Source organism: Panicum virgatum, chromosome 2N, assembly GCF_016808335.1.
Source record: "Panicum virgatum strain AP13 chromosome 2N, P.virgatum_v5, whole genome shotgun sequence".
NCBI lineage: Eukaryota > Viridiplantae > Streptophyta > Magnoliopsida > Poales > Poaceae > Panicum > Panicum virgatum.
The window spans coordinates 31996107-32015329 of NC_053146.1; the positions used below are offsets into that span (position 1 = coordinate 31996107).

A 19223-nucleotide genomic window follows, 5' to 3' on the forward strand; every position below is an offset into this window, starting at 1 on the left:
TGGTAGGTTTGCAATGAAAACAACATATGGCTTTGGATAGGAATTTCACATCATCGAAGAACTTTATTATGTTTTTGTGTTTTAAAAAATTAAATACTCCGGATATCAAGTATCACATAAGAGAAGATCATAGCAACTCTACTTAACCATATCATAGCTCACAACAACTTAGATTTGGATCATGCTTTTTCGCTACCCACAAGTTTTAAGTTTAAGGTTTGAACTTTCAAGCCAACGAACCCAAAACTAGGTAGAGCATAAAGTTGTAACTATGTATATGAAGGAAATTAACAGAGCAACTATTCATCATCTCAACAAGGAAAACTTACACCATGCTTACTACACATATTAAAAGAAATGTTTTTGATGTTTTCTAAGTTTTGCAAATTTTTATTTGTTTTTAGTTATGCAAATGTTTATGGATTTTCTGATTTTGCAAATTTTTATGGGTTTCATTCAAAGTTATGAAAGCAGTAAAGATAAATGATACAGGTTATCTCTCGTGGGGGTCCTCCCCCAAGCTAGCTTTAGGCTCACTACGGCTGATCAGGGTTGAAACCCGTCAAGCGGCAGTAAGCCCTCGACTCCTCCTGTCGTTGCAACTGCAACTGCTCCATGTCGTGGAGTCTCTTGCCGGTGTGACACTGCCATGCTTGAGATGTATCGATGTGTTGGTGTAGTGTCTCTTGTATGTTGTCACTCTGCACCCGCAGCTCACCTAGCTGTTGGGTGATGGCGCCGAAACCTCGGGACAAGGCTGTCCGTCTGATGAGGTTCGGGGCTCCGCTGGAGCTGGAACTAGTGGACCGCTGGCCCAGTGGCTGCCATGCCCAGTCCCTAGTGCTGGCACTGTGCCATGACGAACCACCGGCCTCATGTTGATATGTGGTTGCTGAGACGGTGGTGTCGGCTCTGCTTCCCTTCTGGTCCTGCTTTTTGTCATCCTGCCAGGTAAACCAGAAGATCTATGCCTATGAGCTCCTTGTCGTGGAACGAGAGGGATGGTTAGCGAATGGCAATTATACAAATGGAACTCTGCATTGTGCAGAGGAATCTCATTTGTAAAGCCCAAGTAAAAGAAAATCAAAGAGTCATTCGGGCCTTTCTTGAGTGTGTTACCTTGGATCAAATAAGCCACATCGATATACGCACGGTCGCCCTCAATGAAAGGAATAGAATTCCCCTCTAAGGCACCGATACGTGTAGCGATACGAGTTATCAAAGAGGTGCACTCAATAGGACCCGTCATCTTGAAATTCGAAAGCCATTGCTTAACCAAAGCTTGTGCGGGGGAGATTTTGATCTTTTTTATCATGGCATATAGAATGAGCAACTCATCGTTGCGCACGGTTCGGACATCATCTCTTGGAAAGAGAGTGATGGTTAACCACTTGTGCATCAACTGAAGAGTCGGATTATGAATATCGCGGCACCGAGGTGCGAACTTGCCATGGACAACTTGACCCAAAATCTGGCCCCAAAATTCATGACGATTAAAACTACGGCAAGCTTGCTCAAGACAAATTGGCCAGCGTTTGTTGAAATCAAGGTGGCCGGCAAAAGTTTCCCAAGAAAGCAAATATTCTTTCCCAAAAATTCGAAAATAAACCCTGTTTTCCACCTCCCGAAGAGTGCAAAGAAATTGGATGGTGAGGAGTTGAGAACCATACTTCTCAATGAGAACGAAGTTATCCCATCCAATTGCATGCTAAACATTAGAGAAGTCTTCGTACATACCTATTTTGATGAGGAGGTCCGGATCGAATGCTCGGGTGTGGACGATGCTTCGGTTCTTGAGAATGGCATTGCCTTATTGTTCACGATCATCTCGCAGGTCGAGGTAGGGGGCATCTTCGGCATCAATCTCTATGGCCTCGGCTTGCGGTTCGGCTTGCATCTCTTCGTATTGTTCTTCTTCCTCGTAGTCCATCGTGCTTGGTGTAGGCGTCCGTTCGGGTGTGTACGAGCTTGAGCCACCTCGAGAACGGGATGAACTTCCACCCATCATCTTCTTGAATGCACCGGAGACCTTCCGCCCTAAGCCTTTCATGATGGAACAAAACACGTGCAACTCAAAACGGGTTATGTTAGTGAAACCGAAATGAACATTCTTACCCATGAGTTGCTCCTTCTTTCTTGCAGCAAAGAAATGAGAGAGAGGGGTCTCTTGAAATCAAATCTTGAGCAAAAAATCCAATGAAAACCCGAAAGCAAAGTTTGAGAGAGTTTGAGAGGGAGTGAATGAATGAGAGTTGAGTGTGAGAGCTCAAAACTCACCCCTCGGCCTCTATTTAAAGAGAGAATGGCCGGGAACCGTTGGAGGAGACAAGCCTCAACGGCAAGTGACCATTAGAGAAGGGTGGGCCCATTAGCCATTTGCAGGGGGTCGGCCGACCCTAGGGTTCGGCCGAACCCTAGGTGGGCCCCCTGCTGACAGCCAGGGTCCATTGCCCTTCTAATGGTTATGTGCTTTTTAAACTTTGGTGCCGGCCAAACTTTGCTTTGAAAAGATGTTCAAAATTATTTTTCAAAGGATTTTAATGCTTGGAAATATTTTTGGATTTTTGTAAAAATAGAAAAAGTTTCTAGCATGCATGAGTGTTTTGAAAATTCAAATATGTAGTGGGAAAAATTGAAAAAGACGAGAAAAGCAAAATGGCGGAAAGTAAATATGAGATACGTACCGATTTACCTTCGGTAAGGACTCGTCGTTTTGAGTCTGACGAGCGGGACCCTTCTCCTGCTTGAGTTACCACTGTTCGGCTCATCTTGGAGAATTGGACGAGGATGAACTCGCGACCTTACATCACACCTTCTTTGCACGTCTTTTCTTTGATCGTGTAGTCGTAGGTCTTGGTGGTTGGGATTCTGGTGCATCCCATAGTGCCTTCCCATCGTCATCCTGCTCGTTCAGGATGGACTGCTCTTCCCTTTGCTTGAATTTAAAGAACATGTCCTCCTCTTCTCCTTGCTTTTGCGGCCCTCAGGAATGGTCGCCCAAGGATGAGCTTGATTTCGAGGTCACCTTCTATATCCATGACCACAAAGTCCGCAAGGACGAAGGAGTCTCGAACGCGGACCAAGATGTTCTTGGCTATCCCTTCGGGATACCGGATTGTAGAGTCTGCGAGCTGCACGCACATATATGTTGGGGAGAGAGAGTAGGGTATAAGAGTTTCTCGTATATTACCATGGGCATAATGTTGACACTGGCCCCCAGGTCGCAAAGTGCATATTCATAGTATTAATCGAAGATTGAGTAGCTGATCATGGGGACCCCTAGATCTTCTTGAATTGCTGCTACCAGGCCATCCCAAGTGTCATTCTTCTGAGGATTGTACCTACCAGTATGGTTAGTGCGAGGAGTCTACCGGGGAAGGTTGTCCCACCTGGTAGACACCATATTTGTAGTTTCAATGTGAGATTCAGGTTGCCCCGAAATCTTCTCGGTCTCAGAAATAGAAACAGCAGCAGCGATTTGAGCCAATTGTGTTTCTATCATTTTGTTGAAACTTATTTGATTTTTAAGCGCAGAAGAAAGAGTTTCAACTTTAGCGTTTATACTTTCCAAAATTTTATCATTGGCAGCAACCTTTTTATTTAAAGATTCATTGATTTTAGCCTGGGAAAAACTAGATCTCTCAAGGAGGGTTGGTTCGAATTGAAATTCGAATTGAAATTTGAGTTGAAATTGTTACCTCCTCCTTGGAATAGTGGGCGTGCTTGACCCCACCCCTGGCCTCCTTGTGGACGGAACCCGGTGTTGTTGTTGTTAATGTAGGCTGCGTCTTCTTGGGTTTCGGGGCAGTCATTCCCCAAGTGTCCACCATCACCACAAACCTCGCACGTCAAGTACGAGTTCATGGCATGGACGGGAACGGGCACTTGTTGCCGGTTCCCTTCATCAAGTTTCTTCAGTAGGAGGTCCAGCTTGGCGGCGAGCATGTCCATCTCCTTGACGGTATGCACTCCGCCCTTGGTTCTAGGCTGGGAACGCTCCTCATTCCAGCCCTGGTTGGAGACCATCTTTTCAATTAAGGCCATAGCCTTGGCAATTGTCAGGTCAAGATAGGCTCCTCCAGCAGTAGCATCGAGATGGGCTCGGGATGTAGTCATTAGCCCATTGTAGAAACTTTTGAGCACGAGCCACTCGTCCATCACATGATGAGGACAGGCGTGTATGTATTCTTGGAGTCTCTCCCAAGTTTCTGGGATGGATTCCATTCCTGTCTGCTGGAAACTTGAAATTCTTCCACATATGGCATTTGTTTTGCCCAACGGGAAGAATTTGGCGAGGAACGTCGTGGAACACTTGTCCCACATGCTGATGGCTTCCTTGTTTTAATAAAACCACTGTTTCGCCTTCCTCAGGAGGGAGAAAGGAAATAGGCGGAGCCTGATGGCGTCAGTCGTAACGCCCCATATGGTCACGGTCTTGCATAACTCCAGGGAGTTCTGGAGATGGGCGTTGGCGTCCTCATTAGGCCTGCCACAAAATGGGCTAGCCTGCACCATGTTTATGAGGCTAGACTTCATCTCAAAGTTCACGTCCCCAACATCAACGTTGGGTCCAGTTGCCACATTGGCAGCTGAGGGGACGGAGAAGTCACGGAGAGTCTTCTTAGCCATGGGTTCGGTGATTGTTGATGGTGCTTGGAAAGCTGGCTCGCTTGTCGACTGCGAGAGTGGAGGAGGGACGACGTGAGGTCAGACCCTTCTCACGAGCTTCTCGGGATTTTCAACAAAGTTTGTCGGCAAGGAGAAACTAGACAAACACTACCCTGTTCTCATCTAATCAGGAGAAAACAAAAAGATAAACACATTAACCTGTATAAGCAGTAGCTACCTCTTACTCATATTGCCATGTTTATGTGCTTAGTAAAATCTTTACACCTAGTGCCATCCGCGGCAATGGCGCCAGAAATGTTTGTTGACATTTCTTAGCGCAATCACTAGGAACGGGGGTGTCCCTAGCAACGACGCTAGAAATGCCGTGTTGGTATGTCATAACGTTTACAGAAAGATCCGCAAGGGCACCAATATACCATTGTAGCATTTCACCCGGAAGTATTCAGGGTATCGTCATTTTTATTTTCCCAAGGGATGGCTAGGTTGTGTAAAGATATTTACTAGTTCCATAACCATGACTTTATGAAATAAGGTGCAGACTACTGACTATATAGGGGTAAGTGATAAATAAATGATAATCAGGGGTAATGTGACACACACAGAACAGCCAACTCTCATGAATAAAGAATAAACAAGCACACCTAAGGTTAGTGGGAGCATAGGCACAGATCCTAGTATACTATTCATGTTAGCAGATAAGTTATGTTAGACACATGCTTAGAGCTATAGGTGCCGGGAAATTAGGGACATCGGGGAGAATGACCCGCACTGGAGAACATCCAGTCCTGTTTCATCTTTGCATGAACTCCTACATGATACCCGAACGTCGGGGAGTACGCTAACCGAGAAGCAGCTTCCGGCGGACCGATAAGGCTGTCACCACCTGCGGTCTACCCCAGTCAAACCATGGAGCACCGTCATATCCGAGGGATCCCGCATACTCGGGCACCATGCCCGCATATGAGGTCATTACCTTAGCACCCCCGGGTCCCCCACCCTTCGGATGGACTGGTAAGATGCTAAGGCAAGCCCGAAAGCACAATGAACCAATATCCTTACCCCGATCATCTGGTCTAAGCAAGCAACTAGTATAACTTGATAAAGAACAGATCAAGGCTAAGCATGCTAAGAATATAGCAAGATAACCAAGAACGAACTCAGAATAAATAGCATAACGAAAATCAGAATACAAAGCCATACCAGAGGTCGAGGATTGCTCGCCGACCCCGAGGACAACTGGATTCGCTAGAGGAGATGAAGTACTAGCCTATCTACACTACCCTAAGGAGTACAAGCCACAAGCGAGTGTGAGAGAGAGGCCTTCAAGTGGTGTGTGTGAGAGAGAGTAGTGGGAGGCCTCTTATATAGTGCTTGAGGTCGGTTCTCGCCAACTCTTTACATGGAAACATCCCTATCCGACCTCTAGAGGATAAGACATGATCTCCCGCCAAAATGCACCTAGACGTGCTTCAGGTGGAGTTTCGGCCGAACCCTTGGTTCGGCCGGCCCCACCTTGCCTCCTCTGGCCACCGTCTTTCTCTTGTACACTGCCTAGTGGGCCCTGATGTTGATACATCGGTGCCGGGGCTTCGTTGGTCGGTTTGGTCTGTCAAGTGGGCCTCTTTTGCATGTGTTACGCAGGACGCGATCTTCTGCGACTTTGTCTACTTATTCTTTGTGTTTTCTTCTTATTTCGGACTTGTGCTCCTTAAAACATAAATCTTCGAAAACAACTGTGGAGCTAGGTTAGTGATACAAATATGCAAGTAAGAGGTATAGTTTTCCTTCATTTATGAGTATAATTGACGGTCATATTTCGCACTTAACGACCGTCAACACGGCCCCACCCACCACGTTCCATTGAACGTTGGACGGGTACCACTTGAGGCGGTACAGAGCCTGCCACAGGTTGAAGTGGGGGGCGACCCCCAAATACCCCTCGTAGATGTGAATGAAGATCGCAATTTGAGAGATGGAGTTGGGCTATGTGTTTCCTCTAGCCCGTAGAAGTGAAGGAGCCCGCGGAAGAAGGCCCCCGCGGGCAGCGCGAAGCCCTTCTCGTAGAAGGACCGGAACACACCCGTCTCGGTCATGTCCTCCATCGGGAACTCCTCCCCGAAACAGCACTTTAAGGCTCGAGCGAGTGAAGGAGGTGATGGAGGATGCAAGAAGGAAGAGAGCCAAGAGCTCTAGAAGCGAGACAAGTTAGTAGGGCGGCGGAAGTTTCTGGAGTGCTCGGGAACAGGGTGGGCACTCCGAGCCACCTCCCGTGTTTAAATATCTGACACCCCACAACGAGCAGATCCGAAATCAACAGCCAGATCCGATTCGGCCGGAGATCGTGCGGCGAAAGGCACGCAGGGAACGGTAACTTTCTTTTTACCGTTGTCTTTGACAACCTCGCTCCCCTGTCAAACGCGTCATATCCGCTCAGAAGATAACGGTTCGATTTTTACCAAAATGGGAATATGCTTCGAATATTCCCGAGGAAGCCACCTGGCGTGTCTCAGTGACCTAGCCAAGGCTCCAGGGCCCGGACGCCGCGACAACTCGGCTCGTCTCAATGACTCTGCTAGTGACGCCACTCGAGGGCTGGGCGCCACAAACAACCCGGTGTGTCTCAGTAACCGCGATGATGAATATGCGGGTGACCGTAAGCTTCCAAACTTACGGTCACCCCGGCCCGTCTGCCTCCACCCGAGTCCATCCGCCCCCCCCCCTCCCCGAAGCCTCCCCTTCCCCCTTCACTCCCCCTCGCCCACGGCCCCTCCCGAGTGCATCCCGGCGACCCTCCCCTTCCCCCTTCACTCCCCCTTCCCCCCGCCCCTCCGAGTGGATCCCGGCGACCCTCCCCTTCCCCCTTCACTGCTTCCCCCTGCCTCCTCCCGTGCAGCGCCGCCGCCAGATCCGAGCTCCCCGCCGCCGCGCGCCTCCGGATCTGCGCTCCACTGACGCGCGTGCCACCGGATCCGCCTCCGCGCGCCGCACGCCGCTGGATCCGCGCTCCGGCTCCGCCGCGGGCTCCTCCGGCTCCGCCGCTGCCGGATCCGCCTCCCTGGATGCGGCGGGGAGGCGCGGCGAGGCGGCTCCGGCGGCGGGGAGGTGGCGGGGCGGGCCAGCGGCGGCGGGGAGCACGGAGCTCCATAGGTTTTGACTTTTTTTTTGTCGCAAAAATTTTTTGCAAATTTTTTTCTTTGAAGGTTCCCTATTTCCTTTTTTTCAAAAAATTTTCTGCTCTCCAATTTTTTTCTTTGATTTTCCATCTTAATTTTTTTTTCTCTAAAATTTTTCTCGTCAAATTTTTCTGTCTTTTTTTTTCTCAAAATTTTTTTCTTGAAAAATTTCTTGAAATTGGAAAACGACAAAAAACTTACTAAAATAGGAAAAAATAAATGGTCGGAAAATCGACCGCACGGAACCCCTCCGTGCGGTTGACTGTAAATTAGCGGTGCCCCTCAGTAACCCAGCTAGGGCTCCAGGGCCCAGACGCCGCGACAAATTGGCGCATCTCTGTGACTCCACCAGTGACCCTGCTCGGGGGCTGGATGCCACAAACAACCCGGCGCGTCTCAGTGACCCAACCAGGCCTCTAGGGCCCGGATACCACGATGACTCGGCGCGTCTCCATGACTCCGCTAGTGACCCCTCTCGGGGGCTGGGTGCCACAAACAACCCGGCGTGTCTCAGTGACCTAGCCAGGGCTCCAAGGCTCGGACGCCGCGACGACTCGACGCGTCTCCATGACTCCGCTAGTGACCTCGCTCAGGGGCTGGGGGCCACAAACAACCCGGTGTGTCTCAGTGACCCAGCCAGGGCTCTAGGGCCCGGACGCCGCAACAACTCAGCGTGTCTCCATGACTCCGCCAGTGTGACACCCTAGGTGTCTGCACAAGAAAACTACATTTATTTCCTATGCTTCATGTGTGAAATTGTTTGAGTAAGGGCCTATTTTAAAATTTTAAGGACCTTTGTGTAATTATGAATTTTTCCAAGGTCAACTTTACAGTTTTATTTGAATAGGATGTGAGTTTATAGCTTTTGTGGAGGGTTTATTTGCAACATGTAGTGTAATCATTGCTTGGAAGGAAATCTTTTATTTCATCCAAGATTTAAAATGAATTTGCATTGAAAAAGACAAACGTCCTTTGAATTCAAATTCTCCTAATGTTTTCAAAAATAACTCTTTAACCTTTGATAAAATCAATTTTTGCACAACATCAAAGTTGTAGATCTTGAAAAATTGAACAACTTTCATGTTGGGCACTTTTTCATTTGAGCCCTAGATTAAAAGTTATTGCTGGTTTATAGTAAGGTCCCTGAAATTTCTGAAATTGCAAATCAGTCTGTTTTCCCCTTCCTCTAGCCTGCCTGCCTGCTTCCTCTGCTCCACGCTGCCGGCAGACAGCGGCGCTGCCGCCCGCCGCTGTGGAATGGCCAGGAGGCCACCTCCTGCCTTCTAGCTACTCCACGCGTCGCACCCAAGCTTCCACCGCCCTCTACCCTTCGCGCTGGAGTCCTTAAGCCGTGCCACGCGCCCAGAAAATCCCCGCCGGCCGCCACCTCGCCGTCGCCGTGGCCCGGCCAATACAGAGCCCCAGAGCTCGATTTCTCGCGCGCAGCAGCACTACAAGAACCCCCGCAACCCGTTCCCCTCGTCCTTTCGCCATTTCCCCAACCCCAGAACGCTGCCGCCGCTCCGCCCAAACGCCGGCGAGCTTGGCGCCACGTCGACTGCCTCTCCGCAGCCCATCCTCTCGCGCTGATCCCTCCATCAGCTCCACCTCAACCTCGTGCAACTCACCCACCCCTCCTCCTCGCCCAGAACTCACTGAAGCGCCGCCTCCGCCATTCTTCTCCGCCGCCGACCCGCTTGCTCGCGTCGCGCCGCCGTAAAAGCCCACCCCGACCTCGATTCCAGGCATCTACAGGTGCGCACGGACTTGGTGAAGCTCCCACGCCCCTCGACCCTCGCCGCCGGCGATCACCGTCGCCGGATTTGGCCGGTCAACGCCGCGCCCCTGCTCTCACCTCGGCCAGGGACCACGGATGAAAAGAAATGAAAACCCGGGGGTTTATCTGAATAGCCCTAGACTCATATGAATAGTGTCAGCAGGGACTTCTTTGTTATTTTTGTTGCAAACTTTGAAATTCCATAGAAATTCAGAGAAAAATCTGAAAAATGCAAATCTTGATGTTTTGAAATCCTCTTGAAGACATATTTGCAGTATAATCATAATATGATGGGTGTTAGTTGAAATTTTTTGCTGTTAAAATAGAATTGTGTTACTAGTGTTTAAATGCTAGTTGTTTTTATCTTTTTCTTAACTGATGATTGAAACCATGTCTTGCTGTGAAATTTTTATGGTGAGATGTTCATGTGACCCTAGTGTTTCTATAAAAATTTTGTGGTCATTCCTTCTGTTTAGCTATGTCTTTGATTTAATACTTGTTAAGTGAGCTTTAATCATGTTAAATAGTTTCCTTGCTTAGAAAATCCTTGTGGCGGAACCACCCAAAACTACTGGGCCCGGGTGCACTGATCTTTGTTTCTAAGCAACTCTGACCCAAATTGGCACTCACCGGTAGTTCCTCGAGTGAAGCCTCGATAAAAGCCACGCTATTCCAGGATCAGCAGACAACACTCACACGAAGGTGAGCCCAGAGATTACAACACAGAACATTTCATACATCTCAGAGTTTGCAGCGGAAAGGAAATTTATTACAAACCAGATTTAGAATAGTAAAGTACTACAGGGTTCCATCTACTCAAATTATTCAAGTCTCATTGTTCAACGGAAGCATAAAAAGATAACTAGCGAAATAACGTGACGCATCGATAAAGCCCGTACGAAAGCGTCACTCAGCAGGAGGGTGATCAGCACCAGCTGAAGGGCCATCCCACTCAACAGACCAACCCAGAGGCAAGGTACACGGCCAAGTAAGACTCGCGAATAGATCTTCGAAGTTAGTACCTGAAAAACAGTGCCACAAGCAAGGCTGAGTATACTAATACTCAGCAAGACTGACCTGTCACCGGATATAACATAGTCCGATAACTAGACATGCAAGGCTTTTTGGTTGGTGGGGTTTGTTTTGCCAAAAACGCCACTAAGAGTTTATCCTTATTTTCAGATTTTATTTAGCCATCTTCCAGTTGGATTAACTATTCTAAGTTTGCATCTAACTCTACACAAACATGGTAGAGGAACCATTAAATCAACCAGCAGTATTAACATCATCATGTTCCACTTGTTACTCTGTGTGACCAAAAACATTAATCAATCTCATGCCATGAGAGGCGGACGATTCTGAATCGAATTTCAACCTAGCCAGGGGAACCTAGACCACACGCATGGGGATCGCCTTCGCTCCTGCCCACGCTACTTTTCCCCTTTCTTTCCAGTCCGTGGATCCGGAACACCCTCCCCGACTACAGAGCCCGACGTCTCTGCACCCGTACGTCCGAACAAAAAATAAATCTACTTCTACCAAGAGGGTGCGAGATCGTTCCACTCGCTGGTCTAATCAGGTACATAAGCTTATCGATTACCATATTTCTCGACATGTAGCTAGTACTTTCAAACGCTTAACGAAATGAGCCACACACCACGACCTTAACCATTTTTTTACTATACTAGCGGGGTATCACAACTACACAACCCCGCCCGTTGTCCTTATATTTCAGCAGGAATTAAAGTCAGTCAACTCCTATAATCTCGCGAAAGGCAGGAAACCTCTCGACTTTTACCGTACCTAGTTAGCAGGGCAACTAGTCGAGAAAAAGATCCGGATAACAAACATAGGTACCTAGGGATCATGCACCTAAGGTTTTCGATCAAGTCCTAGAAAACATAAATGCGCAATAAAATTATTACAACATATACAAATAGTAAGATGAATATAAAGCGTAAAATAATGGGATTATGCACCGGGGCTTGCCTTCTTGGGCACTGTTCAAAAGTAGCCTTGGGCTCTTCCGAACATTGGTTCGGGTCTTGATTCAAGCCAGTATAATTAAGAGAGACACTCTCCGGAGTGGCAGTATTCGCGGGCACCAACTTGTAATCACCGTCGAGTAGATTTACCGTTTCTATATGCATGCAAAAATGATATTGTTACAACATGATATAAACATATTTCTTTCCTTCACTATAAAGTTGTAGTCCAGAATAGCACGTGTTTGTTGTGGTGGTCTTAGTTAACTTTATTTTCTGGGCAATCGTTTATAGAGTAGTTCTTAAATTCACTTTACTTCATAAAAGAGCTGTGTGGTTTGGTTTTCATTTTTATCATTAAAACATAGCATGCTTTCAATATTTCAAAACAACAAATTTATTCATGAGATAGTGATGAAAAATTAATGTAAGACAGATCCTAAACTTTAGCAACTATGGTATAAATTTCAGCATCTAACCATAAAGCAATTTACCATAACTATTCATGTAAGTAGATTACTCTAGTTGCTTCATCTTTTTTTACAGAACGTTTGACATGGGTTTTGGTGCTACAAATTTTACGGGAGCATCTACATAGAATCTACTCAGTACCGTAATTGTTTCATATTTTATATACCTATACATCAGAGGCGAAAAAATGAACAAATTTAGCAAGCTATTAAATAAGATTAATTCTACAGAGAGTTATACAAGGGATATGGTTCTCAAACTTTTACCAGAGCCTAGTCATGATCTAAACATGCTTCAGTAAAATATTCAGGTATTATTTCTAGAAGATAAATTACTCATGCATTAAACTAGATATGAATATGCATATTCATTTGGACTTTAAAATGACCAGTACTGCATGTGAAACTTTTACCCTAGCTATTTCTCATTCTAACTAGTAACATATCCAAAGATGAAGACCAAATATGACAGATTGCTTCTAGAACACAAATAGCAAAACTAAGCATGATATCTCAAGCATGGATTATAAATGTAAGAATATTCAGTAAATGGTGCTCAAACTTTTCAGGCATGGTTAAAAGACTAAATCAAAGTTCCAGAAATAAACCTAGATTTTTCTAAGCATAGTAACTATATATCATGGATTAAGTTCATAAAACAAGAAATAAATATAATATATAGTAAAATAGATCTAAAATTTCCCAAACTTGTACAACATCAAGGATTCAGTACCATGTTCTTACAAAAAAGTTTCATAACTAAATAATGTCTACTCCTACCAAGATTAATATGTGATGTTCACTAGTAGATCTAGGAATCTTGATCATTTGAGCAAGCAAACAATTTCAAACAGAGCTCATATTTTTACCAGGTTCATCTAACTGTACTAAGTTCAACATATCCAAAAATCAAGCATAGTTACTGAACCAAACTCCTAGAACATTTATGTGCCATTTAAACTAGTCTTTTTCTTAGATTAAAATAAAAGCAAAATATGAACATGTGACTGTAACAAAAGTTGTAGTTCTTGGTATAAGGATTTCAGAACAGTTGAGTTTATATTTTTCTGATTTTTCTAGGCATTTTCGAAGTTTGCTGTTTTGAGTTTATTTGCAACTTTTCATTTGGACCCCTAAACTTTTGTTTCTTCTCAAGTGAGGTCCTTGGCGGACTTGAACAGAACAGAGGGGCGGCGGCGCTGGGATTTCCGGCGAAGAGAGTCGCCGGCGGCGCTGGGATTTCCGGCGAGGAGAGTCGCCGGCGGCGAGGGAAAAGGGAGAGGGGTTCACGCCGCACCTAATGGTGGTCTTGGCTCGCCGGGAGGTGGATTGAGGAGGCGGTTCCTCGGCGGAGCAGGGACGGCGGAGGTGCGGCTCGCCGGCGGCGATGTTCCAGTGGGGGAAAGAGGGAGCGGATGGGTCGGAGAGCTTCAGGAGAGCGATGGGGTTCCATTTCAGGGGTTGGTTCGGGGCGTGGATGGCCGGAGTAGGGAGCTCTACGGTGAGCTGCGGCTCGCCGGAGTTGGAGGGAATGGCGGCGGTGTTCTAGGCGGACAGGGGCTCGGGCACGCGCGTGGAGGCCTGCATTGCCTTATATAGGAAAGGGAGGAGGGGGAGGGCGAGCTGGGACGCAGCGGCCTGGGGGAGGTCGGACGCAGCGACGGCCGTTAGCGGCGTGTCGAGCTGAGAGCTGTCAAGGGCACGCGTCATGGGGAGAGAAGGCCAGGGCGGAGGGGTTTCGGCTCAACCTGTGGGCGTGCGGGCGGTTTGGTCGGGGGCGCGACGCGTGGCCGGCCAGGTGGCCGCGCCGGCGTACGGACGCTGCCCGTAGGCCGAGCGCAGGGAGGCGAGAGGTTGAAGAACTTGTCAGTGGCAGTTCTGTAATTTTCTCGAAGTTCAAAAATCCAGTTATGTAAACTCTAATTTTCTCCTCCATCTTGGCCTCAAATGAAAAAGTGTTGAATACCACTTGTGCTCAGTTTTTCGAGATCTACAACTTTCATGTTATGCACTTTTTCATTCGAGCAATGGTTTGAGAGTTATTTAATTATTTCAAAAACTGCCATTTAAAGTACTTATCATTTCATGTGAATTTTGGCACTTTTACTCCTAGGCTTCAACTAGGTTTTTGTTTAACATGACATGGTGAATATGTAGATTCATTTTACTATGCATAAGTGCATTGGTTTGAAAGTTATTTTTAACTTCCTTATTACTAGAAATTGACCTCCTGTTTATTTGAATGTTTAAATTGAATTAGCAAAAAGTCTTTTTAAAATTAAACTATGTGCCCCAAAAATATGATTGTGTCTTTATTCTATATTTTTGTGACAAGTTAAGCATGAAAGTTCAAGAATATTAAAGGAACAAGTTTTATATCCACACATACTCATATACAAGAATGCATTATTGTTTTGTATAAATATTTGACATTATGTGCTAAAGTAATATTTAATCTTTTGTTCGAATTTTTATTTTTTTCACAACTCCAATTTGTCATTTAAGGAAGAACTAAATATTTTCTTAATAGACCTCCGAAGTAAGTATGTTTTATGTCTTCTTTTCTTTAAAAAGATTTTTAAGATTTCAAAACTATTTGTTTGTTGACTAATTGTGGCCTTATTTTATTATTTGGTTTGAACTAGTAGCTCTTCACAAATCAAAGAATGGTTCCATTAATCATTTCATGTGATGGTTTTCAAGTTTGAATTTGATTTGCATAGAAAGTTTATAGCTCATTATGAAAGGTGTATTTTATTGCCTTATTACCACACATGTCAAGTCAAGTTTAAAAGGGTACCAATTATTGTTTTTCAAACACATTGCACTCAAACACATACACACATACATTTACACACAAGTTTGCAAGAACTAGACATAGGGTTCTTATTTAAGTTTTCTTAGCTCATTTTTGTGTGAAATTATGTTAATTGACTGGCTTTGTTAAACTAACACCAGAGGTGTCACAATCCTGGTAATTTTTGTAGAGCCTTGTTTTAGTCATATGTTACTTTCTGTAAAATTTGAGCACCAGTTCATGACTAGAACAGAAGTTAAAATGAATCTTGTTAGTTTTCTGTCCGTTTTGTTTTTTTTCTCAGAATAAATTTTGTGCAGATTAAATCTATAAAAATTTACAGTAGCTAATTTGGCTCTGTGTCGACTTCCTGTCAAATTTCTAGCTTCTAGATTGCTCTTGACTAACCTGTATAATTCAATCTTGTTATAGGAGTTGTCTGAATAAATGATTTGTCCTGAATAAATGGTTGCTTGTTTTGGTATGAAATTTGCAGGGTAGATCTCTCTATTTACCTTATGTTTGATGTAATTTTGGATGATTTTACTAATGAATGTGTGCTGAGTGGTTGATTTATAAGCAAACCATGTTTTACTTGCTATATGAAACAATTACCACTTGTTTATGAAGTTAGTGAGCTTCTTTTGTGCAGTTGATCATGATGCCTTGTGTAGTTAGAAAAGTTAATTAACTACTCTATAAATGATTGCCTATATAATAAGTTGTGTTTCTATTTGTAGACTACAACTTTACCATGAAATGAGCGTGATTGTAATTTCATCTATTGCATTACATATAGATACGACTGCTCTATCCGACGAAACATACGAGCTAATCTCGGAGTCCGAAGGAGGTGATCACGAAGCTCAAGTGAATGCCGCCGTACTGACTGAAGACCCGGACCAAAGTCCGGAAGAGCCCAAGGCTAACCTAGCTAGCGACTACCGAGACGCAAGCCCCGAACATAACCTATATTTCAAATTATTATCATCTATTGTTCTAATTACTTGTGCATTTACAGTTCTTAGGATTTGAATTGAAACCCTAAATGCATGATCCTAGGAACCTATGTACTGAACACTAGACCTGAGTTCGAATAATTGCTAAGCTTATAGGACCGGTAAAAGTCGAGTGATTGCCTGTCACTCACGAGCTCTATAGGAATTGCTTGTTTACTTTCTGCTATCAATATAAGGACGACGGACGGGGTCATGTTCGATATCATGACCTTGTATGAGACCCCGTCTGTATTGATGAACTTGCTAAGGTCGCAGTGTGTGGTAGTGCTGGTTGAGTTTTTGAACGTACTAGCCACATGTTGTAAATATGGTACGTGGTAAGCCTAGTAGCCGATTGGACCGGGGAGTGGATATACCTTTCACTCCCTGTTAGAGATAGGTTTTATTTTTATGTTTCACAACACTGCGGCTACAAGGGATGAGGCTGGACCTTGGTGCCCTGTAGTCGGGGAGAGTGACCCTATAAACATGCCGGAAAGAAAGGTAAACGGTTGTTTGGGAACGACCCGACGGTGTTCCAAACGTGTGTGTTAGGTCTGCCTGGCCAGGTTAAAAAATTCGATTCGAATCGTCCGCTTCTCACGGTTTGAGACTGCTTGATCTCTTTGCCACACAGAGTAATAAGAGCAACATTATTATGATCAATCTTGATGTTTGCTTAAAGTTCTACCATGGTTGAATAGTAGTTGCTTACATAGAATGATTAATCAACTAGAATCTTGGAAGCTAAAATTTGAAAGTAAGGACCTACTCTTTGTTGCTTTTCAGCAAAAGGAAAACATGAGCCTCACAGAACCCTGCATAGTTTAGTTAGGTGGGCTACGTATACCCGTTGACGATTAAGTCTTGCTGAGTATTAGAATACTCAGCCTTGCTGTTGAAACCCTTTTTCAGGTATGAGTTTTGAGGATCAGATCGCTAGTTTGTCTTGACCCTGCTCTTTGCCTCCTGGCTGGTCCGTAGAGTGGGATCCGTCTTCGGCCGGCAATGACCCTGACAAGTGACACCTTGCTTGGGCTAGCTTGGTATACCTTTGCGACGTGTTGTAGCCGTCGTTTTCTCTTTCCGCTGCTTTTCAAACTCTGAACTTAAAGCTATGGTTTGTATAACTGTTTTACTAAGTTTGGTTTTGTAATAATGTCTTGAACTGGTTGTAATCACTACTGAGCTTGTGTTGTAAAACATGTGGTTGTAATATCTCTGGACTCGCCTTCGTGCGGGGTATGCTTGTTCGATTCGAGAACCGGTGGTTGTATCGGGACGTTACCCGACAGACCAAGAATTATTCCGTTTGAAGTGCGTTTGAGCCGGTGTTGCCTTTATGGTGATGGCCTGCGCACTTGAGCCAGGATAATTCAGGTGGTTCTGCCACAGCTAGTATCAGAGCTGCAAGCGTACACCAGAGGTGTTGGAACCTTTAAAATCTATTTCCGTATAAAATTGACCAACAAGGTATTTTTGAAACCAACATAGTTTCGTTAAGGGTTGTGCATAGAACGTAAAGTCCTAGGGAATTTACGGGAGTTACTAGGTGGCTATCTATGTATGGTTTATGTTATCTGTCTTCCAGCACTTTACATTTTTGTCAAACCATACTCACAAGCAACCCTTAATTTTTGTAACAACACACCTACATTAAGGTAAGAAGGTAAGGATCCTCAGTCAGTTGAGGGAGTCTGACCTCCCCGTTGGTGATGCGAGCCGAACGCTGCCCTCAAGCAGTGGCTTACTTGAGGTGCTCCCAATATACCAAATATTAGTTGCCTATATTGGAAGTAAAGTGTACTCAGTCAGCTGAGGGAGTCTGACCTTCCCGTCGGCGAAGCGAATCGAACGCTGTGCTCAAGCAGTGACATACTTGAGCTGCTGCTAATTGTTGTCGGTCGAAACCCACCGGCGAGCAGCGACGGGCAACACGAAGAGCCGGGAGGTTGCTAGGGTGCTAGAGGCACTGCTCCCTCGTCGACGGCCCGCAATTTCTGTCACGCGCCCGGAGGATGTGTGAAAACCGTGCGTGCCACCTGACCTATACCCGATCAGGAGGGTGCAGACGTGCTCCGAACAGTTTCCTGCATACAAAGACACGTGTAAACGTAAGTCCGAGCCGTGGTCGGCTCCCCGGGACGACTCTTGCATCGGCTTTGAAGAGCCGATCGAGTCCCGGTGTCAGATGGGATCTGATTGTATCCAGATATGGTAAATAAAGCAAATAACTATAAAACTGCTTTAATTAAATCTAATTGATCTAATCCACGATAGTAACAGCTTCACTGCAAGATCGGAACATCCTACACGTGACTAGGCCTAGCGAACATAATAGACAACTAAACCACAACCCAAAACAGAGGCCTAAGAACTAGCAAGAGCTGATTCCCGGAACAATCCCTATCAAGGCTAAGATAAAGCATCTATTACACCACCGGATCATCCAATCCATTTGCAAGGCCTAACCTAGCAGATATTATGCCAACTCTTAAGATAAGAGTAAACCATAACAGATCAGATCTACTAGACATGAAAGAAGCAGGGTGTTGCCTCTGTGCAACTAATTCTATGCGATAAGAACTAGCGTGAGATTGAAACGTGACTGCACAGAGACAACATGATATTCGCAGATGATAAGCAACGAAGCACAACAGATCTTCTAAAAGCCATGCTACGAACATCATGATAACTAGTATTACTCGCCATCAAAAACACTTCAGTACGAGTAATACCAAGGTAAAAGCAAGAACAACACTGCCCTGATCGAAAGAAGCGATCAGGGCAGCATGGCACTTACTTGGATGAAACCCTAGAATTAGGGGTGGCGATGCGCCGAGAGTTGTTGTTTGCGAGTCGTGATGATGCTCTTACGAATAACAAAGGATACATATTTATAGTCCGGAGACTTGGGAAACAATCTAAACTAATCTTGTCCTGATTGGACTCTATCTCTAACCTTGAACTAAATCTAAAGATACAAGGCCCATGTGGCCCAGATGCTCACGCAGGAGCCGATTTACAAGTCTTCTTCAGTCTTTTGCTTTAAGCACATCTTGCTTTCGGCCCATAAATTAACCCTGTTAATTTATGGCGATAACACATGCCCCCCTGGTTTTGGCAATGATAATTCCAAAACCAATCCATCGCTTCATCTTCCCGTTAATGTTCATTGATCACGCTGTAACCACCAAGGAAGACGCAACGTCTCTGCAACTAGCTCCTCGTAGAATGTGAAACTGCCGATCCGTCTTCCATCTTTTACTATTTAACTTCACTCCACATCGGCTCTTCTTCACAGCAAAACTCCTTCTTCCTCCCAAAGCCAGTAGCGCAGAAACCACCTCAATCCTCCAGCAGCCATAGCCGTCTCTTCTTCCTCCGGCTCCAA

The 19223-nt window shown here is 45.4% G+C and overlaps 1 non-coding gene across 1 annotated transcript; it reads left to right on the forward strand.

Moving 5' to 3' along the window:
- Positions 1-4156: 4156 nt before the first annotated feature.
- LOC120663082 lies at positions 4157-4266 on the forward strand. Its single transcript, XR_005670307.1, has one exon. It is a non-coding gene; the product is annotated as a small nucleolar RNA R71 (small nucleolar RNA).
- The last annotated feature ends 14957 nt before the right edge of the window (positions 4267-19223 follow it).